At 43.2% G+C, this 21,699-nt stretch overlaps 8 non-coding genes across 8 annotated transcripts; all 8 read left to right on the forward strand.

Moving 5' to 3' along the window:
- The first annotated feature begins 476 nt into the window (after positions 1-476).
- On the forward strand, positions 477-565 carry trnay-gua (transfer RNA tyrosine (anticodon GUA)). Its single transcript is given in 2 exon segments — positions 477-513; positions 530-565. It is a non-coding gene; the product is annotated as a tRNA-Tyr (tRNA).
- Positions 566-800: 235 nt separating this feature from the next.
- On the forward strand, positions 801-873 carry trnak-uuu (transfer RNA lysine (anticodon UUU)). Its single transcript has one exon. It is a non-coding gene; the product is annotated as a tRNA-Lys (tRNA).
- A 3,258-nt stretch (positions 874-4,131) lies between these two features.
- Positions 4,132-4,220, forward strand: trnay-gua (transfer RNA tyrosine (anticodon GUA)). Its single transcript is given in 2 exon segments — positions 4,132-4,168; positions 4,185-4,220. It is a non-coding gene; the product is annotated as a tRNA-Tyr (tRNA).
- A 235-nt stretch (positions 4,221-4,455) lies between these two features.
- On the forward strand, positions 4,456-4,528 carry trnak-uuu (transfer RNA lysine (anticodon UUU)). The gene has a single exon. It is a non-coding gene; the product is annotated as a tRNA-Lys (tRNA).
- Positions 4,529-10,480: 5,952 nt separating this feature from the next.
- trnay-gua (transfer RNA tyrosine (anticodon GUA)) lies at positions 10,481-10,569 on the forward strand. Its single transcript is given in 2 exon segments — positions 10,481-10,517; positions 10,534-10,569. It is a non-coding gene; the product is annotated as a tRNA-Tyr (tRNA).
- A 235-nt stretch (positions 10,570-10,804) lies between these two features.
- Positions 10,805-10,877, forward strand: trnak-uuu (transfer RNA lysine (anticodon UUU)). The gene has a single exon. It is a non-coding gene; the product is annotated as a tRNA-Lys (tRNA).
- Positions 10,878-16,849: 5,972 nt separating this feature from the next.
- On the forward strand, positions 16,850-16,938 carry trnay-gua (transfer RNA tyrosine (anticodon GUA)). The gene is given in 2 exon segments: positions 16,850-16,886; positions 16,903-16,938. It is a non-coding gene; the product is annotated as a tRNA-Tyr (tRNA).
- A 235-nt stretch (positions 16,939-17,173) lies between these two features.
- On the forward strand, positions 17,174-17,246 carry trnak-uuu (transfer RNA lysine (anticodon UUU)). The gene has a single exon. It is a non-coding gene; the product is annotated as a tRNA-Lys (tRNA).
- The last annotated feature ends 4,453 nt before the right edge of the window (positions 17,247-21,699 follow it).

A 21,699-nucleotide genomic window follows, 5' to 3' on the forward strand; every position in this document is an offset into this window, starting at 1 on the left:
ACATTTAGTCTTTGTTTTTGAATAAATTTAACAATTTATATCTTTGGAATTGGTGTCTGTGTCCAATTATTACAGAAATTGAGTTCTACAAGATTCCAGGATTCGTGATAAGGTGATACTATAAATTCACTTCTTAAATTGAAATTTATAAGTGTACCTTACGATACAACTGATAGCACTGCAACTCAGTGTAGGTGTGCGTTCAGTCCGGCAAACACAACATTTCAGTTATGAAACGCTTTCTACAGGTGATGTATAAATGTAATATTTTCACACATTTGAATAAGTTTGATTTGATACAAGATTTATGAAGTTGACCAAACAAAATGACATAATATTTTTCAGGGGATAAAAATCTCACGACACAATTGGGTAGTCCTCACGGCACACGGGTTGAAAACCACTGAGCCAAGCCACGGTGCTTCTTGGCTTTGCACGGCCACTGAGACTGCCAGGGGAAGACGGTGAGAAGCTTCCCTTCGATAGCTCAGTTGGTAGAGCGGAGGACTGTAGGTTTCAGGCAGCGGGCATCCTTAGGTCGCTGGTTCAATTCCGGCTCGAAGGAAGGCGTGATTATGGTTTGACATCGGTTTTGGACGAGCTCCCAAATGTCAAGCCATTGGAATTGCATGAGGACAAGGAGAAAACACCGGAAATTCGGATTTGCTGTGGAGAACTCGCATTGCCCAAACATCTCATATGCATGTGACCCTTTTCACCCTGAGCCCAGTTTTCTAAACCGGCCAGAAAGCGGTCTGGAACAATCATGAAGCCAACACATTGTGAAGCACTTCACTGAAGCCCGGGTAGCTCAGCCGGTAGAGCATCAGACTTTTAATCTGAGGGTCCAGGGTTCGAGTCCCTGTTCGGGCGCCTTGTTGACCGAGGGCCATGATGGTGAAAAGCCTGGATGGCCTTCCAGGTGACAATGAAATATGCAGTTGCGTCTAGGCAAGGTGTCTAGTCCTCTTTGCTTCTTTCGGCAAATATCCAGCCTGGGCAAGTGTTGTCTTCCAGAGGCAAGTCAAGCCAGGAACTCTGAGAGATGTTTTTGCCGTTGACGACGTGTCACTTTAGAACAGCACAACATGCATCTCTACTTGACTTGGCACAATCTGTGAGGGTTGGGCCAACACAACGTGTCCACACATTTGCAGGCATCTTGAAATACTTGGAATGACCTGTGGCCCCATGCCATGCAGAAGTCCACAGCTATGCGTGTCAGCATGCTCTGCTCCTCATCCCCAATGTGCCACTTGTAAGAACTTTGTAAAAAGCGACAGAGAACATGATCAGCAAAGAAACACAATTCTCCTGAGAACGACAATCATCGTGCCGATCGTAATCTCAGTGCATACCTGGATGCCCAACAAGCCAAGCCAGTGGTTCCCAAGCGTTGTAATGCCACGGCACACTTTGCTGAGACCAAAAACCTTCGCGGCGCACCAACATGAAAAAAAAAAAAAAGGATTTACTAGGTATTGTCTCACCTGAATGGCAACAGGCTGCTAAAGCTATTATCACACGCACATTGCATGTTAAAGTATGTCAGTAAGGGAGTAATTAAAAGGGCAAATGTGTGAAGTGCAAGGAGTGGCCCTTAGTGGTTAAGTAAAAAAGTACACAGACAAACTAAATAATCCCTTGATACATATCATTTATTTAGTGCAGACAGACCAAGACCAGCCACAATAAACTATTCGCAGTAAATATAAATTCACAGCAAAATAGGTTCAGTTCACAATATCCTATAACAAGCTGCACAAAGGCAGCGCTAGCAGTGGAAAGAACGAAGAACTGCAGGAGAAACGCCGGGGCTATTTAGAGCCCGATTATTCAACACAGAGGGGGAAAACCAAGGCCAAATGAGACTTAGAGGAACAGGAGACATCCAACAACAGTATAAAGATGAAAAGGAATTCACCACATGTCCCTTTAATCAATTGCCTTGCAGTTCCACTGTGTAGCGTTATGTTGGGTGTATTTTGATAAGAGCATTTGGGCTCTGAGCTGAAGCACTGATCTAAAGAAGACCTCTCCACCCCCAAAGTTATCAGATTTCCTTTGCTCATCAGCTTGGAACTGGTTTGCATCAAAGTGACAGTTTTGGGGAGGATGGCACCGAGAAGAGGCCAAATAGGTTGAATCCTGCTATGAGATGTCTGGAGAAAGGGGCCTGTAGGTGATAAAAACTCTTTGAAGTGGACGAGAGCCGAAATCCCGACATAGTGCTACGAACCCGGGCCAACCGGCATTTCCAAAAGATGGCATGGATTGACATCAGTCATAAATCAAGCCCCCCTCCATTAGGACACTGGGGGCTGAAACCGAAATCCAATCTCAAGAACTCAAGAACCAATCACCTATTGATCTGACAGACTATAAGGAACAGTGCACAGTCTCTCTCTCTCTCTCTCTCTTTCTCTCTCTCTCTCTTTCTCTCTCACCTGAACCAGTAACTCGCTGCCACAGCTCAACCTGTAGCTCTGTTGCCCGAACCGGAACCAGAAACCAACCAAGTCTTTGCCGGCAACAGAAGAGTTAAACTGGGAGAAGGAGATTGAGCCGTACGAAGAATTCTTTTAAAGGACTTTATTAAATAAAGAACTTTACAGACTGCGCATGCCCGCCTGTGCCCACCTGATCAGTGGAGTTTTACAGCTGGACAATTGAGTAAGTCGAATGTATATGAAAGTGTTCAGTCATTTAAATAGCTATTTGAGTCTTAAGAAACTTGACCCTTGGAACGAACAGGGCCCTGCTTTCCTCAAAGACTTTGTCTTCAAGTAACTACGGTGGAACCCTGCTTACAAAGAAGATTTTGTGCACAACCTTGGAGCCTTCAAACCAGTGGAAAATCTGTTTGGAAAAGACTCTAATTTCGCGAAACCCCAACTTCCAGGTGCATCGACTGAGTGGAAGTTCTTGGACAAAGCCGAACCGCACTGCCTTTGTTCCAAACCACACGGACCATGTGCCGTGTGCTGTGATCTGAGCCCGAAGACAGAGAGGCCTCTCTGCGACGAAGTTCAGATAAGTTTAACAGTTTGGAGTTCATGATTCATGACATTTGAGAAATCAATTAGAAATGTTATTCTGTGATTCATAACTCTAGAATGTGTAATATCATTTAGTTTTCTTAAATATAAATGTGTGTTGCATTAAACTGTTTTGTTGATAATTTTAGAAATAAAATCTGTCAACCCCGAGAAATATCTTCTCATTCCTGTTTAACTGTTTAGTCTGAAATTGACACAAGTCAATAGACGTTAGATTATTGGTGGCCCTGCCTATCCTTGATCATTGAATAATAATCAGTTAAGGGAAATTGTGGTAACAAGTAACGATAGGATCTTTCTCGGCACCTAAACGTAAATGAGACTGATATATATATAACGAGAAGTTACCTGACATAAATACTAACCTGCGTAGTTATTTAATGTCTGACTAACAATACTAACGAGAGACTCACCTTCGTCTTACTAACCGGTATTGTAGTTAATGTGTTTATAACCTTTTTTGTTTAACGATTTGTGTGTTATCATATGCGATCCCATGGTCTTTGATTTGGTCACGGAAGTGATTTGTCTTTGATTTGTTGATCTAGAGTTGAATTTTGATTAGCTTTTCCCTTTTGTATAATTAGTGTAGTGCTACATTTAGTGTTTGTTTTTGAATAAATTTAACAATTTATATCTTTGGAATTGGTGTCTGTGTCCAATTATTACAGAAATTGAGTTCTACAAGATTACAGGATTCGTGATAAGGTGATACTATAAATTCACTTCTTAAATTGAAATTTATAAGTGTACCTTACGATACAACTGATAGCACTGCAACTCAGTGTAGGTGTGCGTTCAGTCCGGCAAACACAACATTTCAGTTATGAAACGCTTTCTACAGGTGATGTATAAATGTAATATTTTCACACATTTGAATAAGTTTGATTTGATACAAGATTTATGAAGTTGACCAAACAAAATGACATAATATTTTTCAGGGGATAAAAATCTCACGACACAATTGGGTAGTCCTCACGGCACACGGGTTGAAAACCACTGAGCCAAGCCACGGTGCTTCTTGGCTTTGCACGGCCACTGAGACTGCCAGGGGAAGACGGTGAGAAGCTTCCCTTCGATAGCTCAATTGGTAGAGCGGAGGACTGTAGGTTTCAGGCAGCGGGCATCCTTAGGTCGCTGGTTCAATTCCGGCTCGAAGGAAGGCGTGATTATGGTTTGACATCGGTTTTGGACGAGCTCCCAAATGTCAAGCCATTGGAATTGCATGAGGACAAGGAGAAAACACCGGAAATTCAGATTTGCTGTGGAGAACTCGCATTGCCCAAACATCTCATATGCATGTGACCCTTTTCACCCTGAGCCCAGTTTTCTAAACCGGCCAGAAAGCGGTCTGGAACAATCATGAAGCCAACACATTATGAAGCACTTCACTGAAGCCCGGGTAGCTCAGCCGGTAGAGCATCAGACTTTTAATCTGAGGGTCCAGGGTTCGAGTCCCTGTTCGGGTGCCTTGTTGACCAAGGGCCCTGATGGTGAAAAGCCTGGATGGCCTTCCAGTTGACAATGAAATATGCAGTTGCGTCTAGGCAAGCTGTCTAGTCCTCTTTGCTTCTTTCGGCAAATATCCAGCCTGGGCAAGTGTTGTCTTCCAGAGGCAAGTCAAGCCAGGAACTCTGACGACGTGTCACTTTAGAACAGCACAACATGCATCTCTACTTGACTTGGCACAATCTGTGAGGGTTGGGCCAACACAACGTGTCCACACATTTGCAGGCGTCTTGAAATACTTGGAATGACCTGTGGCCCCATGCCATGCAGAAGTCCACAGCTATGCGTGTCAGCATGCTCTGCTCCTCATCCCCAATGTGCCACTTGTAAGAACTTTGTAAAAAGCGACAGAGAACATGATCAGCAAAGAAACACAATTCTCCTGAGAACGACAATCATCGTGCCGATCGTAATCTCAGTGCATACCTGGATGCCCAACAAGCCAAGCCAGTGGTTCCCAAGCGTTGTAATGCCACGGCACACTTTACTGAGACCAAAAACCTTCGCGGTGCACCAACATGAAAAAGAAAAAAAAAGGATTTACTAGGTATTGTCTCACCTGAATGGCAACAGGCTGCTAAAACTATTATCACACGCACATTGCATGTTAAAGTATGTCAGTAAGGGAGTAATTAAAAGGGCAAATGTGTGAAGTGCAAGGAGTGGCCCTTAGTGGTTAGGTAAAAAAGTACACAGACAAACTAAATAATCCCTTGATACAAATCATTTATTTAGTGCAGACAGACCAAGACCAGCCACAATAAACTATTCGCAGTAAATATAAATTCACAGCAAAATAGGTTCAGTTCACAATATCTTATAAGAAGCTGCACAAAGGCAGCGCTAGCAGTGGAAAGAACGAAGAACTGCAGGAGAAACGCCGGGGCTATTTAGAGCCCGATTATTCAACACAGAGGGGGAAAACCAAGGCCAAATGAGACTTAGAGGAACAGGAGACATCCAACAACAGTATAAAGATAAAAAGGAATTCACCACATGTCCCTTTAATCAATTGCCTTGCAGTTCCACTGTGTAGCGTTATGTTGGGTGTATTTTGATAAGAGCATTTGGGCTCTGAGCTGAAGCACTGATCTAAAGAAGACCTCTCCACCCCCAAAGTTATCAGATTTCCTTTGCTCATCAGCTTGGAACTGGTTTGCATCAAAGTGACAGTTTTGGGGAGGATGGCACCGAGAAGAGGCCAAATAGGTTGAATCCTGCTATGAGATGTCTGGAGAAAGGGGCCTGTAGGTGATAAAAACTCTTTGAAGTGGACGAGAGCCGAAATCCCGACATAGAGCTACGAACCCGGGCCAACCGGCATTTCCAAAAGATGGCATGGATTGACATCAGTCATAAATCAAGCCCCCCTCCATTAGGACACTGGGGGCTGAAACCGAAATCCAATCTCAAGAACTCAAGAACCAATCACCTATTGATCTGACAGACTATAAGGAACAGTGCACAGTCTCTCTCTCTCTCTCTCTCTCTTTCTCTCTCACCTGAACCAGTAACTCGCTGCCACAGCTCAACCTGTAGCTCTGTTGCCCGAACCGGAACCAGAAACCAACCAAGTCTTTGCCGGCAACAGAAGAGTTAAACTGGGAGAAGGAGATTGAGCCGTACGAAGAATTCTATTAAAGGACTATATTAAAGAAAGAACTTTACAGACTGCGCATGCCCGCCTGTGCCCACCTGATCAGTGGAGTTTTACAGCTGGACAATTGAGTAAGTCGAATGTATATGAAAGTGTTCAGTCATTTAAATAGCTATTTGAGTCTTAAGAAACTTGACCCTTGGAACGAACAGGGCCCTGCTTTCCTCAAAGACTTTGTCTTCAAGTAACTACGGTGGAACCCTGCTTACAAAGAAGATTTTGTGCTCAACCTTGGAGCCTTCAAACCAGTGGAAAATCTGTTTGGAAAAGACTCTAATTTCGCGAAACCCCAATTTCCAGGTGCATCGACTGAGTGGAAGTTCTTGGACAAAGCCGAACCGCACTGCCTTTGTTCCAAACCACACGGACCATGTGTCGTGTGCTGTGATCTGAGCCCGAAGACAGAGAGGCCTCTCTGCGACGAAGTTCAGATAAGTTTAACAGTTTGGAGTTCATGATTCATGACATTTGAGAAATCAATTAGAAATGTTATTCTGTGATTCAAAACTCTAGAATGTGTAATATCATTTAGTTTTCTTAAATATAAATGTGTGTTGCATTAAACTGTTTTGTTGATAATTTTAGAAATAAAATCTGTCAACCCCGAGAAATATCTTCTCATTCCTGTTTAACTGTTTAGTCTGAAATTGACACAAGTCAATAGACGTTAGATTATTGGTGGCCCTGCCTATCCTTGATCATTGAATAATAATCAGTTAAGGGAAATTGTGGTAACAAGTAATGATAGGATCTTTCTCGGCACCTAAACGTAAATGAGACTGATATATATATAACGAGAAGTTACCTGACATAAATACTAACCTGCGTAGTTATTTAATGTCTGACTAACAATACTAACGAGAGACTCACCTTCGTCTTACTAACCGGTATTGTAGTTAATGTGTTTATAACCTTTTTTGTTTAACGATTTGTGTGTTAGAGCATCAGACTTTTAATCTGAGGGTCCAGGGTTCGAGTCCCTGTTCGGGCGCCTTGTTGACCGAGGGCCATGATGGTGAAAAGCCTGGATGGCCTTCCAGGTGACAATGAAATATGCAGTTGCGTCTAGGCAAGGTGTCTAGTCCTCTTTGCTTCTTTCGGCAAATATCCAGCCTGGGCAAGTGTTGTCTTCCAGAGGCAAGTCAAGTCAGGAACTCTGAGAGATGTTTTTGCCGTTGATGACGTGTCACTTTAGAACAGCACAACATGCATCTCTACTTGACTTGGCACAATCTGTGAGGGTTGGGCCAACACAACGTGTCCACACATTTGCAGGCGTCTTGAAATACTTGGAATGACCTGTGGCCCCATGCCATGCAGAAGTCCACAGCTATGCGTGTCAGCATGCTCTGCTCCTCATCCCCAATGTGCCACTTGTAAGAACTTTGTAAAAAGCGACAGAGAACATGATCAGCAAAGAAACACAATTCTCCTGAGAACGACAATCATCGTGCCGATCGTAATCTCAGTGCATACCTGGATGCCCAACAAGCCAAGCCAGTGGTTCCCAAGCGTTGTAATGCCACGGCACACTTTGCTGAGACCAAAAACCTTCGCGGCGCACCAACATGAAAAAAAAAAAAAAGGATTTACTAGGTATTGTCTCACCTGAATGGCAACAGGCTGCTAAAACTATTATCACACGCACATTGCATGTTAAAGTATGTCAGTAAGGGAGTAATTAAAAGGGCAAATGTGTGAAGTGCAAGGAGTGGCCCTTAGTGGTTAGGTAAAAAAGTACACAGACAAACTAAATAATCCCTTGATACAAATCATTTATTTAGTGCAGACAGACCAAGACCAGCCACAATAAACTATTCGCAGTAAATATAAATTCACAGCAAAATAGGTTCAGTTCACAATATCCTATAACAAGCTGCACAAAGGCAGCGCTAGCAGTGGAAAGAACGAAGAACTGCAGGAGAAACGCCGGGGCTATTTAGAGCCCGATTATTCAACACAGAGGGGGAAAACCAAGGCCAAATGAGACTTAGAGGAACAGGAGACATCCAACAACAGTATAAAGATGAAAAGGAATTCACCACATGTCCCTTTAATCAATTGCCTTGCAGTTCCACTGTGTAGCGTTATGTTGGGTGTATTTTGATAAGAGCATTTGGGCTCTGAGCTGAAGCACTGATCTAAAGAAGACCTCTCCACCCCCAAAGTTATCAGATTTCCTTTGCTCATCAGCTTGGAACTGGTTTGCATCAAAGTGACAGTTTTGGGGAGGATGGCACCGAGAAGAGGCCAAATAGGTTGAATCCTGCTATGAGATGTCTGGAGAAAGGGGCCTGTAGGTGATAAAAACTCTTTGAAGTGGACGAGAGCCGAAATCCCGACATAGAGCTACGAACCCGGGCCAACCGGCATTTCCAAAAGATGGCATGGATTGACATCAGTCATAAATCAAGCCCCCCTCCATTAGGACACTGGGGGCTGAAACCGAAATCCAATCTCAAGAACTCAAGAACCAATCACCTATTGATCTGACAGACTATAAGGAACAGTGCACAGTCTCTCTCTCTCTCTCTCTCTCTCTCTATCTCTCTCTCTCTCTTTCTCTCTCACCTGAACCAGTAACTCGCTGCCACAGCTCAACCTGTAGCTCTGTTGCCCGAACCGGAACCAGAAACCAACCAAGTCTTTGCCGGCAACAGAAGAGTTAAACTGGGAGAAGGAGATTGAGCCGTACGAAGAATTCTTTTAAAGGACTTTATTAAATAAAGAACTTTACAGACTGCGCATGCCCGCCTGTGCCCACCTGATCAGTGGAGTTTTACAGCTGGACAATTGAGTAAGTCGAATGTATATGAAAGTGTTCAGTCATTTAAATAGCTATTTGAGTCTTAAGAAACTTGACCCTTGGAACGAACAGGGCCCTGCTTTCCTCAAAGACTTTGTCTTCAAGTAACTACGGTGGAACCCTGCTTACAAAGAAGATTTTGTGCACAACCTTGGAGCCTTCAAACCAGTGGAAAATCTGTTAGGAAAAGACTCTAATTTCGCGAAACCCCAACTTCCAGGTGCTTCGACTGAGTGGAAGTTCTTGGACAAAGCCGAACCGCACTGCCTTTGTTCCAAACCACACGGACCATGTGCCGTGTGCTGTGATCTGAGCCCGAAGACAGAGAGGCCTCTCTGCGACGAAGTTCAGATAAGTTTAACAGTTTGGAGTTCATGATTCATGACATTTGAGAAATCAATTAGAAATGTTATTCTGTGATTCATAACTCTAGAATGTGTAATATCATTTAGTTTTCTTAAATATAAATGTGTGTTGCATTAAACTGTTTTGTTGATAATTTTAGAAATAAAATCTGTCAACCCCGAGAAATATCTTCTCATTCCTGTTTAACTGTTTAGTCTGAAATTGACACAAGTCAATAGACATTAGATTATTGGTGGCCCTGCCTATCCTTGATCATTGAATAATAATCAGTTAAGGGAAATTGTGGTAACAAGTAACGATAGGATCTTTCTCGGCACCTAAACGTAAATGAGACTGATATATATATAACGAGAAGTTACCTGACATAAATACTAACCTGCGTAGTTATTTAATGTCTGACTAACAATACTAACGAGAGACTCACCTTCGTCTTACTAACCGGTATTGTAGTTAATGTGTTTATAACCTTTTTTGTTTAACGATTTGTGTGTTATCATATGCGATCCCATGGTCTTTGATTTGGTCACGGAAGTGATTTGTCTTTGATTTGTTGATCTAGAGTTGAATTTTGATTAGCTTTTCCCTTTTGTATAATTAGTGTAGTGCTACATTTAGTCTTTGTTTTTGAATAAATTTAACAATTTATATCTTTGGAATTGGTGTCTGTGTCCAATTATTACAGAAATTGAGTTCTACAAGATTCCAGGATTCGTGATAAGGTGATACTATAAATTCACTTCTTAAATTGAAATTTATAAGTGTACCTTACGATACAACTGATAGCACTGCAACTCAGTGTAGGTGTGCGTTCAGTCCGGCAAACACAACATTTCAGTTATGAAACGCTTTCTACAGGTGATGTATAAATGTAATATTTTCACACATTTGAATAAGTTTGATTTGATACAAGATTTATGAAGTTGACCAAACAAAATGACATAATATTTTTCAGGGGATAAAAATCTCACGACACAATTGGGTAGTCCTCACGGCACACGGGTTGAAAACCACTGAGCCAAGCCACGGTGCTTCTTGGCTTTGCACGGCCACTGAGACTGCCAGGGGAAGACGGTGAGAAGCTTCCCTTCGATAGCTCAATTGGTAGAGCGGAGGACTGTAGGTTTCAGGCAGCGGGCATCCTTAGGTCGCTGGTTCAATTCCGGCTCGAAGGAAGGCGTGATTATGGTTTGACATCGGTTTTGGACGAGCTCCCAAATGTCAAGCCATTGGAATTGCATGAGGACAAGGAGAAAACACCGGAAATTCAGATTTGCTGTGGAGAACTCGCATTGCCCAAACATCTCATATGCATGTGACCCTTTTCACCCTGAGCCCAGTTTTCTAAACCGGCCAGAAAGCGGTCTGGAACAATCATGAAGCCAACACATTGTGAAGCACTTCACTGAAGCCCGGGTAGCTCAGCCGGTAGAGCATCAGACTTTTAATCTGAGGGTCCAGGGTTCGAGTCCCTGTTCGGGTGCCTTGTTGACCAAGGGCCCTGATGGTGAAAAGCCTGGATGGCCTTCCAGGTGACAATGAAATATGCAGTTGCGTCTAGGCAAGGTGTCTAGTCCTCTTTGCTTCTTTCGGCAAATATCCAGCCTGGGCAAGTGTTGTCTTCCAGAGGCAAGTCAAGCCAGGAACTCTGACGACGTGTCACTTTAGAACAGCACAACATGCATCTCTACTTGACTTGGCACAATCTGTGAGGGTTGGGCCAACACAACGTGTCCACACATTTGCAGGCGTCTTGAAATACTTGGAATGACCTGTGGCCCCATGCCATGCAGAAGTCCACAGCTATGCGTGTCAGCATGCTCTGCTCCTCATCCCCAATGTGCCACTTGTAAGAACTTTGTAAAAAGCGACAGAGAACATGATCAGCAAAGAAACACAATTCTCCTGAGAACGACAATCATCGTGCCGATCGTAATCTCAGTGCATACCTGGATGCCCAACAAGCCAAGCCAGTGGTTCCCAAGCGTTGTAATGCCACGGCACACTTTACTGAGACCAAAAACCTTCGCGGTGCACCAACATGAAAAAGAAAAAAAAAGGATTTACTAGGTATTGTCTCACCTGAATGGCAACAGGCTGCTAAAACTATTATCACACGCACATTGCATGTTAAAGTATGTCAGTAAGGGAGTAATTAAAAGGGCAAATGTGTGAAGTGCAAGGAGTGGCCCTTAGTGGTTAGGTAAAAAAGTACACAGACAAACTAAATAATCCCTTGATACAAATCATTTATTTAGTGCAGACAGACCAAGACCAGCCACAATAAACTATTCGCAGTAAATATAAATTCACAGCAAAATAGGTTCAGTTCACAATATCTTATAAGAAGCTGCACAAAGGCAGCGCTAGCAGTGGAAAGAACGAAGAACTGCAGGAGAAACGCCGGGGCTATTTAGAGCCCGATTATTCAACACAGAGGGGGAAAACCAAGGCCAAATGAGACTTAGAGGAACAGGAGACATCCAACAACAGTATAAAGATAAAAAGGAATTCACCACATGTCCCTTTAATCAATTGCCTTGCAGTTCCACTGTGTAGCGTTATGTTGGGTGTATTTTGATAAGAGCATTTGGGCTCTGAGCTGAAGCACTGATCTAAAGAAGACCTCTCCACCCCCAAAGTTATCAGATTTCCTTTGCTCATCAGCTTGGAACTGGTTTGCATCAAAGTGACAGTTTTGGGGAGGATGGCACCGAGAAGAGGCCAAATAGGTTGAATCCTGCTATGAGATGTCTGGAGAAAGGGGCCTGTAGGTGATAAAAACTCTTTGAAGTGGACGAGAGCCGAAATCCCGACATAGAGCTACGAACCCGGGCCAACCGGCATTTCCAAAAGATGGCATGGATTGACATCAGTCATAAATCAAGCCCCCCTCCATTAGGACACTGGGGGCTGAAACCGAAATCCAATCTCAAGAACTCAAGAACCAATCACCTATTGATCTGACAGACTATAAGGAACAGTGCACAGTCTCTCTCTCTCTCTCTCTCTCTCTCTATCTCTCTCTCTCTCTTTCTCTCTCACCTGAACCAGTAACTCGCTGCCACAGCTCAACCTGTAGCTCTGTTGCCCGAACCGGAACCAGAAACCAACCAAGTCTTTGCCGGCAACAGAAGAGTTAAACTGGGAGAAGGAGATTGAGCCGTACGAAGAATTCTATTAAAGGACTATATTAAAGAAAGAACTTTACAGACTGCGCATGCCCGCCTGTGCCCACCTGATCAGTGGAGTTTTACAGCTGGACAATTGAGTAAGTCGAATGTATATGAAAGTGTTCAGTCATTTAAATAGCTATTTGAGTCTTAAGAAACTTGACCCTTGGAACGAACAGGGCCCTGCTTTCCTCAAAGACTTTGTCTTCAAGTAACTACGGTGGAACCCTGCTTACAAAGAAGATTTTGTGCTCAACCTTGGAGCCTTCAAACCAGTGGAAAATCTGTTTGGAAAAGACTCTAATTTCGCGAAACCCCAATTTCCAGGTGCATCGACTGAGTGGAAGTTCTTGGACAAAGCCGAACCGCACTGCCTTTGTTCCAAACCACACGGACCATGTGTCGTGTGCTGTGATCTGAGCCCGAAGACAGAGAGGCCTCTCTGCGACGAAGTTCAGATAAGTTTAACAGTTTGGAGTTCATGATTCATGACATTTGAGAAATCAATTAGAAATGTTATTCTGTGATTCAAAACTCTAGAATGTGTAATATCATTTAGTTTTCTTAAATATAAATGTGTGTTGCATTAAACTGTTTTGTTGATAATTTTAGAAATAAAATCTGTCAACCCCGAGAAATATCTTCTCATTCCTGTTTAACTGTTTAGTCTGAAATTGACACAAGTCAATAGACGTTAGATTATTGGTGGCCCTGCCTATCCTTGATCATTGAATAATAATCAGTTAAGGGAAATTGTGGTAACAAGTAATGATAGGATCTTTCTCGGCACCTAAACGTAAATGAGACTGATATATATATAACGAGAAGTTACCTGACATAAATACTAACCTGCGTAGTTATTTAATGTCTGACTAACAATACTAACGAGAGACTCACCTTCGTCTTACTAACCGGTATTGTAGTTAATGTGTTTATAACCTTTTTTGTTTAACGATTTGTGTGTTAGAGCATCAGACTTTTAATCTGAGGGTCCAGGGTTCGAGTCCCTGTTCGGGCGCCTTGTTGACCGAGGGCCATGATGGTGAAAAGCCTGGATGGCCTTCCAGGTGACAATGAAATATGCAGTTGCGTCTAGGCAAGGTGTCTAGTCCTCTTTGCTTCTTTCGGCAAATATCCAGCCTGGGCAAGTGTTGTCTTCCAGAGGCAAGTCAAGTCAGGAACTCTGAGAGATGTTTTTGCCGTTGATGACGTGTCACTTTAGAACAGCACAACATGCATCTCTACTTGACTTGGCACAATCTGTGAGGGTTGGGCCAACACAACGTGTCCACACATTTGCAGGCGTCTTGAAATACTTGGAATGACCTGTGGCCCCATGCCATGCAGAAGTCCACAGCTATGCGTGTCAGCATGCTCTGCTCCTCATCCCCAATGTGCCACTTGTAAGAACTTTGTAAAAAGCGACAGAGAACATGATCAGCAAAGAAACACAATTCTCCTGAGAACGACAATCATCGTGCCGATCGTAATCTCAGTGCATACCTGGATGCCCAACAAGCCAAGCCAGTGGTTCCCAAGCGTTGTAATGCCACGGCACACTTTGCTGAGACCAAAAACCTTCGCGGCGCACCAACATGAAAAAAAAAAAAAAGGATTTACTAGGTATTGTCTCACCTGAATGGCAACAGGCTGCTAAAACTATTATCACACGCACATTGCATGTTAAAGTATGTCAGTAAGGGAGTAATTAAAAGGGCAAATGTGTGAAGTGCAAGGAGTGGCCCTTAGTGGTTAGGTAAAAAAGTACACAGACAAACTAAATAATCCCTTGATACAAATCATTTATTTAGTGCAGACAGACCAAGACCAGCCACAATAAACTATTCGCAGTAAATATAAATTCACAGCAAAATAGGTTCAGTTCACAATATCCTATAACAAGCTGCACAAAGGCAGCGCTAGCAGTGGAAAGAACGAAGAACTACAGGAGAAACGCCGGGGCTATTTAGAGCCCGATTATTCAACACAGAGGGGGAAAACCAAGGCCAAATGAGACTTAGAGGAACAGGAGACATCCAACAACAGTATAAAGATGAAAAGGAATTCACCACATGTCCCTTTAATCAATTGCCTTGCAGTTCCACTGTGTAGCGTTATGTTGGGTGTATTTTGATAAGAGCATTTGGGCTCTGAGCTGAAGCACTGATCTAAAGAAGACCTCTCCACCCCCAAAGTTATCAGATTTCCTTTGCTCATCAGCTTGGAACTGGTTTGCATCAAAGTGACAGTTTTGGGGAGGATGGCACCGAGAAGAGGCCAAATAGGTTGAATCCTGCTATGAGATGTCTGGAGAAAGGGGCCTGTAGGTGATAAAAACTCTTTGAAGTGGACGAGAGCCGAAATCCCGACATAGAGCTACGAACCCGGGCCAACCGGCATTTCCAAAAGATGGCATGGATTGACATCAGTCATAAATCAAGCCCCCCTCCATTAGGACACTGGGGGCTGAAACCGAAATCCAATCTCAAGAACTCAAGAACCAATCACCTATTGATCTGACAGACTATAAGGAACAGTGCACAGTCTCTCTCTCTCTCTCTCTCTCTCTCTATCTCTCTCTCTCTCTTTCTCTCTCACCTGAACCAGTAACTCGCTGCCACAGCTCAACCTGTAGCTCTGTTGCCCGAACCGGAACCAGAAACCAACCAAGTCTTTGCCGGCAACAGAAGAGTTAAACTGGGAGAAGGAGATTGAGCCGTACGAAGAATTCTTTTAAAGGACTTTATTAAATAAAGAACTTTACAGACTGCGCATGCCCGCCTGTGCCCACCTGATCAGTGGAGTTTTACAGCTGGACAATTGAGTAAGTCGAATGTATATGAAAGTGTTCAGTCATTTAAATAGCTATTTGAGTCTTAAGAAACTTGACCCTTGGAACGAACAGGGCCCTGCTTTCCTCAAAGACTTTGTCTTCAAGTAACTACGGTGGAACCCTGCTTACAAAGAAGATTTTGTGCACAACCTTGGAGCCTTCAAACCAGTGGAAAATCTGTTAGGAAAAGACTCTAATTTCGCGAAACCCCAACTTCCAGGTGCTTCGACTGAGTGGAAGTTCTTGGACAAAGCCGAACCGCACTGCCTTTGTTCCAAACCACACGGACCATGTGCCGTGTGCTGTGATCTGAGCCCGAAGACAGAGAGGCCTCTCTGCGACGAAGTTCAGATAAGTTTAACAGTTTGGAGTTCATGATTCATGACATTTGAGAAATCAATTAGAAATGTTATTCTGTGATTCAAAACTCTAGAATGTGTAATATCATTTAGTTTTCTTAAATATAAATGTGTGTTGCATTAAACTGTTTTGTTGATAATTTTAGAAATAAAATCTGTCAACCCCGAGAAATATCTTCTCATTCCTGTTTAACTGTTTAGTCTGAAATTGACACAAGTCAATAGACGTTAGATTATTGGTGGCCCTGCCTATCCTTGATCATTGAATAATAATCAGTTAAGGGAAATTGTGGTAACAAGTAACGATAGGATCTTTCTCGGCACCTAAACGTAAATGAGACTGATATATATATAACGAGAAGTTACCTGACATAAATACTAACCTGCGTAGTTATTTAATGTCTGACTAACAATACTAACGAGAGACTCACCTTCGTCTTACTAACCGGTATTGTAGTTAATGTGTTTATAACCTTTTTTGTTAAACGATTTGTGTGCTATCATATGCGATCCCATGGTCTTTGATTTGGTCACGGAAGTGATTTGTCTTTGATTTGTTGATCTAGAGTTGAATTTTAATTAGCTTTTCCCTTTTGTATAATTAGTGTAGTGCTACATTTAGTCTTTGTTTTTGAATAAATTTAACAATTTATATCTTTGGAATTGGTGTCTGTGTCCAATTATTACAGAAATTGAGTTCTACAAGATTCCAGGATTCGTGATAAGGTGATACTATAAATTCACTTCTTAAATTGAAATTTATAAGTGTACCTTACGATACAACTGATAGCACTGCAACTCAGTGTAGGTGTGCGTTCAGTCCGGCAAACACAACAATTCAGTTATGAAACGCTTTCTACAGGTGATGTATAAATGTAATATTTTCACACATTTGAATAAGTTTGATTTGATACAAGATTTATGAAGTTGACCAAACAAAATGACATAATATTTTTCAGGGGATAAAAATCTCACGACACAATTGGGTAGTCCTCACGGCACACGGGTTGAAAACCACTGAGCCAAGCCACGGTGCTTCTTGGCTTTGCACGGCCACTGAGACTGCCAGGGGAAGACGGTGAGAAGCTTCCCTTCGATAGCTCAGTTGGTAGAGCGGAGGACTGTAGGATTCAGGCAGCGGGCATCCTTAGGTCGCTGGTTCAATTCCGGCTCGAAGGAAGGCGTGATTATGGTTTGACATCGGTTTTGGACGAGCTCCCAAATGTCAAGCCATTGGAATTGCATGAGGACAAGGAGAAAACACCGGAAATTCGGATTTGCTGTGGAGAACTCGCATTGCCCAAACATCTCATATGCATGTGGCCCTTTTCACCCTGAGCCCAGTTTTCTAAACCGGCCAGAAAGCGGTCTGGAACAATCATGAAGCCAACACATTGTGAAGCACTTCACTGAAGCCCGGGTAGCTCAGCCGGTAGAGCATCAGACTTTTAATCTGAGGGTCCAGGGTTCGAGTCCCTGTTCGGGTGCCTTGTTGACCGAGGGCCATGATGGTGAAAAGCCTGGATGGCCTTCCAGGTGACAATGAAATATGCAGTTGTGTCTAGGCAAGGTGTCTAGTCCTCTTTGCTTCTTTCTGCAAATATCCAGCCTGGGCAAGTGTTGTCTTCCAGAGGCAAGTCAAGCCAGGAACTCTGAGAGATGTTTTTGCCGTTGACGACGTGTCACTTTAGAACAGCACAACATGCATCTCTACTTGACTTGGCACAATCTGTGAGGGTTGGGCCAACACAACGTGTCCACACATTTGCAGGCGTCTTGAAATACTTGGAATGACCTGTGGCCCCATGCCATGCAGAAGTCCACAGCTATGCGTGTCAGCATGCTCTGCTCCTCATCCCCAATGTGCCACTTGTAAGAACTTTGTAAAAAGCGACAGAGAACATGATCAGCAAAGAAACACAATTCTCCTGAGAACGACAATCATCGTGCCGATCGTAATCTCAGTGCATACCTGGATGCCCAACAAGCCAAGCCAGTGGTTCCCAAGCGTTGTAATGCCACGGCACACTTTGCTGAGACCAAAAACCTTCGCGGCGCACCAACATGAAAAAAAAAAAAAAGGATTTACTAGGTATTGTCTCACCTGAATGGCAACAGGCTGCTAAAACTATTATCACACGCACATTGCATGTTAAAGTATGTCAGTAAGGGAGTAATTAAAAGGGCAAATGTGTGAAGTGCAAGGAGTGGCCCTTAGTGGTTAGGTAAAAAAGTACACAGACAAACTAAATAATCCCTTGATACAAATCATTTATTTAGTGCAGACAGACCAAGACCAGCCACAATAAACTATTCGCAGTAAATATAAATTCACAGCAAAATAGGTTCAGTTCACAATATCCTATAACAAGCTGTATTTAACGAAGTAGTTAAACGTTACAAAGGGCATTACAATTGTTGAAAAACAATAGCACACGGATCAAACATGCTATCCCCGCCATTTTATTCGATTTGATTAGACGTTTCGCGACCGAAATGTTTTGTGTGCAGACTGAACGCACACCTGAGCCGAGCACGATCACAATACATATCCACAGTTAATCTAAGCAGTATCATATTGTAACCATTTCGGTCTGTTATCAACCCTTCCGGATCCAAAACCAGGAGTCAGACACCCTTTTCGGTGGACATGCTGTTGACTTCTCACAAGCACCATCTGCCTTCACAAAGGCAGCGCTAGCAGTGGAAAGAACGAAGAACTGCAGAAGAAACGCCGGGGCTATTTAGAGCCCGATTATTCAACACAGAGGGGGGAAACCAAAGCCAAATGAGACTTAGAGGAACAGGAGACATCCAACAACAGTATAAAGATGAAAAGGAATTCACCACATGTCCCTTTAATCAATTGCCTTGCAGTTCCACTGTGTAGCGTTATGTTGGGTGTATTTTGATAAGAGCATTTGGGCTCTGAGCTGAAGCACTGATCTAAAGAAGACCTCTCCACCCCCAAAGTTATCAGATTTCCTTTGCTCATCAGCTTGGAACTGGTTTGCATCAAAGTGACAGTTTTGGGGAGGATGGCACCGAGAAGAGGCCAAATAGGTTGAATCCTGCTATGAGATGTCTGGAGAAAGGGGCCTGTAGGTGATAAAAACTCTTTGAAGTGGACGAGAGCCGAAATCCCGACATAGAGCTACGAACCCGGGCCAACCGGCATTTCCAAAAGATGGCATGGATTGACATCAGTCATAAATCAAGCCCCCCTCCATTAGGACACTGGGGGCTGAAACCGAAATCCAATCTCAAGAACTCAAGAACCAATCACCTATTGATCTGACAGACTATAAGGAACAGTGCACAGTCTCTCTCTCTCTCTCTCTCTTTCTCTCTCACCTGAACCAGTAACTCGCTGCCACAGCTCAACCTGTAGCTCTGTTGCCCGAACCGGAACCAGAAACCAACCAAGTCTTTGCCGGCAACAGAAGAGTTAAACTGGGAGAAGTAGATTGAGCCGTACGAAGAATTCTATTAAAGGACTATATTAAAGAAAGAACTTTACAGACTGCGCATGCCCGCCTGTGCCCACCTGATCAGTGGAGTTTTACAGCTGGACAATTGAGTAAGTCGAATGTATATGAAAGTGTTCAGTCATTTAAATAGCTATTTGAGTCTTAAGAAACTTGACCCTTGGAACGAACAGGGCCCTGCTTTCCTCAAAGACTTTGTCTTCAAGTAACTACGGTGGAACCCTGCTTACAAAGAAGATTTTGTGCACAACCTTGGAGCCTTCAAACCAGTGGAAAATCTGTTTGGAAAAGACTCTAATTTCGCGAAACCCCAATTTCCAGGTGCATCGACTGAGTGGAAGTTCTTGGACAAAGCCGAACCGCACTGCCTTTGTTCCAAACCACACGGACCATATGCCGTGTGCTGTGATCTGAGCCCGAAGACAGAGAGGCCTCTCTGTGACGAAGTTCAGATAAGTTTAACAGTTTGGAGTTCATGATTCATGACATTTGAGAAATCAATTAGAAATGTTATTCTGTGATTCAAAACTCTAGAATGTGTAATATCATTTCGTTTTCTTAAATATAAATGTGTGTTGCATTAAACTGTTTTGTTGATAATTTTAGAAATAAAATCTGTCAACCCCGAGAAATATGTTCTCATTCCTGTTTAACTGTTTAGTCTGAAATTGACACAAGTCAATAGACGTTAGATTATTGGTGGCCCTGCCTATCCTTGATCATTGAATAATAATCAGTTAAGGGAAATTGTGGTAACAAGTAATGATAGGATCTTTCTCGGCACCTAAACGTAAATGAGACTGATATATATATAACGAGAAGTTACCTGACATAAATACTAACCTGCGTAGTTATTTAATGTCTGACTAACAATACTAACGAGAGACTCACCTTCGTCTTACTAACCGGTATTGTAGTTAATGTGTTTATAACCTTTTTTGTTTAACGATTTGTGTGTTAGAGCATCAGACTTTTAATCTGAGGGTCCAGGGTTCGAGTCCCTGTTCGGGCGCCTTGTTGACCGAGGGCCATGATGGTGAAAAGCCTGGATGGCCTTCCAGGTGACAATGAAATATGCAGTTGCGTCTAGGCAAGGTGTCTAGTCCTCTTTGCTTCTTTCGTCAAATATCCAGCCTGGGCAAGTGTTGTCTTCCAGAGGCAAGTCAAGCCAGGAACTCTGAGAGATGTTTTTGCCGTTGACGACGTGTCACTTTAGAACAGCACAACATGCATCTCTACTTGACTTGGCACAATCTGTGAGGGTTGGGCCAACACAACGTGTCCACACATTTGCAGGCGTCTTGAAATACTTGGAATGACCTGTGGCCCCATGCCATGCAGAAGTCCACAGCTATGCGTGTCAGCATGCTCTGCTCTTCATCCCCAATGTGCCACTTGTAAGAACTGTGTAAAAAGCGACAGAGAACGTGATCAGCAAAGAAACACAATTCTCCTGAGAACGACAATCATCGTGCCGATCGTAATCTCAGTGCATACCTGGATGCCCAACAAGCCAAGCCAGTGGTTCCCAAGCGTTGTAATGCCACGGCACACTTTGCTGAGACCAAAAACCTTTGCGGCGCACCAACATGAAAGAAAAAAAAAAGGATTTACTAGGTATTGTCTCACCTGAATGGCAACAGGCTGCTAAAACTATTATCACACGCACATTGCATGTTAAAGTATGTCAGTAAGGGAGTAATTAAAAGGGCAAATGTGTGAAGTGCAAGGAGTGGACCTTAGTGGTTAGGTAAAAAAGTACACAGACAAACTAAATAATCCCTTGATACAAATCATTTATTTAGTGCAGACAGACCAAGACCAGCCACAATAAACTATTCGCAGTAAATATAAATTCACAGCAAAATAGGTTCAGTTCACAATATCCTATAACAAGCTGCACAAAGGCAGCGCTAGCAGTGGAAAGAACGAAGAACTGCAGGAGAAACGCCGGGGCTATTTAGAGCCCGATTATTCAACACAGAGGGGGAAAACCAGGGCCAAATGAGACTTAGAGGAACAGGAGACATCCAACAACAGTATAAAGATAAAAAGGAATTCACCACATGTCCCTTTAATCAATTGCCTTGCAGTTCCACTGTGTAGCGTTATGTTGGGTGTATTTTGATAAGAGCATTTGGGCTCTGAGCTGAAGCACTGATCTAAAGAAGACCTCTCCACCCCCAAAGTTATCAGATTTCCTTTGCTCATCAGCTTGGAACTGGTTTGCATCAAAGTGACAGTTTTGGGGTGGATGGCACCGAGAAGAGGCCAAATAGGTTGAATCCTGCTATGAGATGTCTGGAGAAAGGGGCCTGTAGGTCATAAAAACTCTTTGAAGTGGACGAGAGCCGAAATCCCGACATAGAGCTACGAACCCGGGCCAACCGGCACTTCCAAAAGATGGCATGGATTGACATCAGTCATAAATCAAGCCCCCCTCCATTAAGAC

This window comes from Amia ocellicauda, unplaced genomic scaffold (assembly GCF_036373705.1).
Source record: "Amia ocellicauda isolate fAmiCal2 unplaced genomic scaffold, fAmiCal2.hap1 HAP1_SCAFFOLD_91, whole genome shotgun sequence".
Classification (NCBI taxonomy): Eukaryota; Metazoa; Chordata; class Actinopteri; order Amiiformes; family Amiidae; genus Amia; species Amia ocellicauda.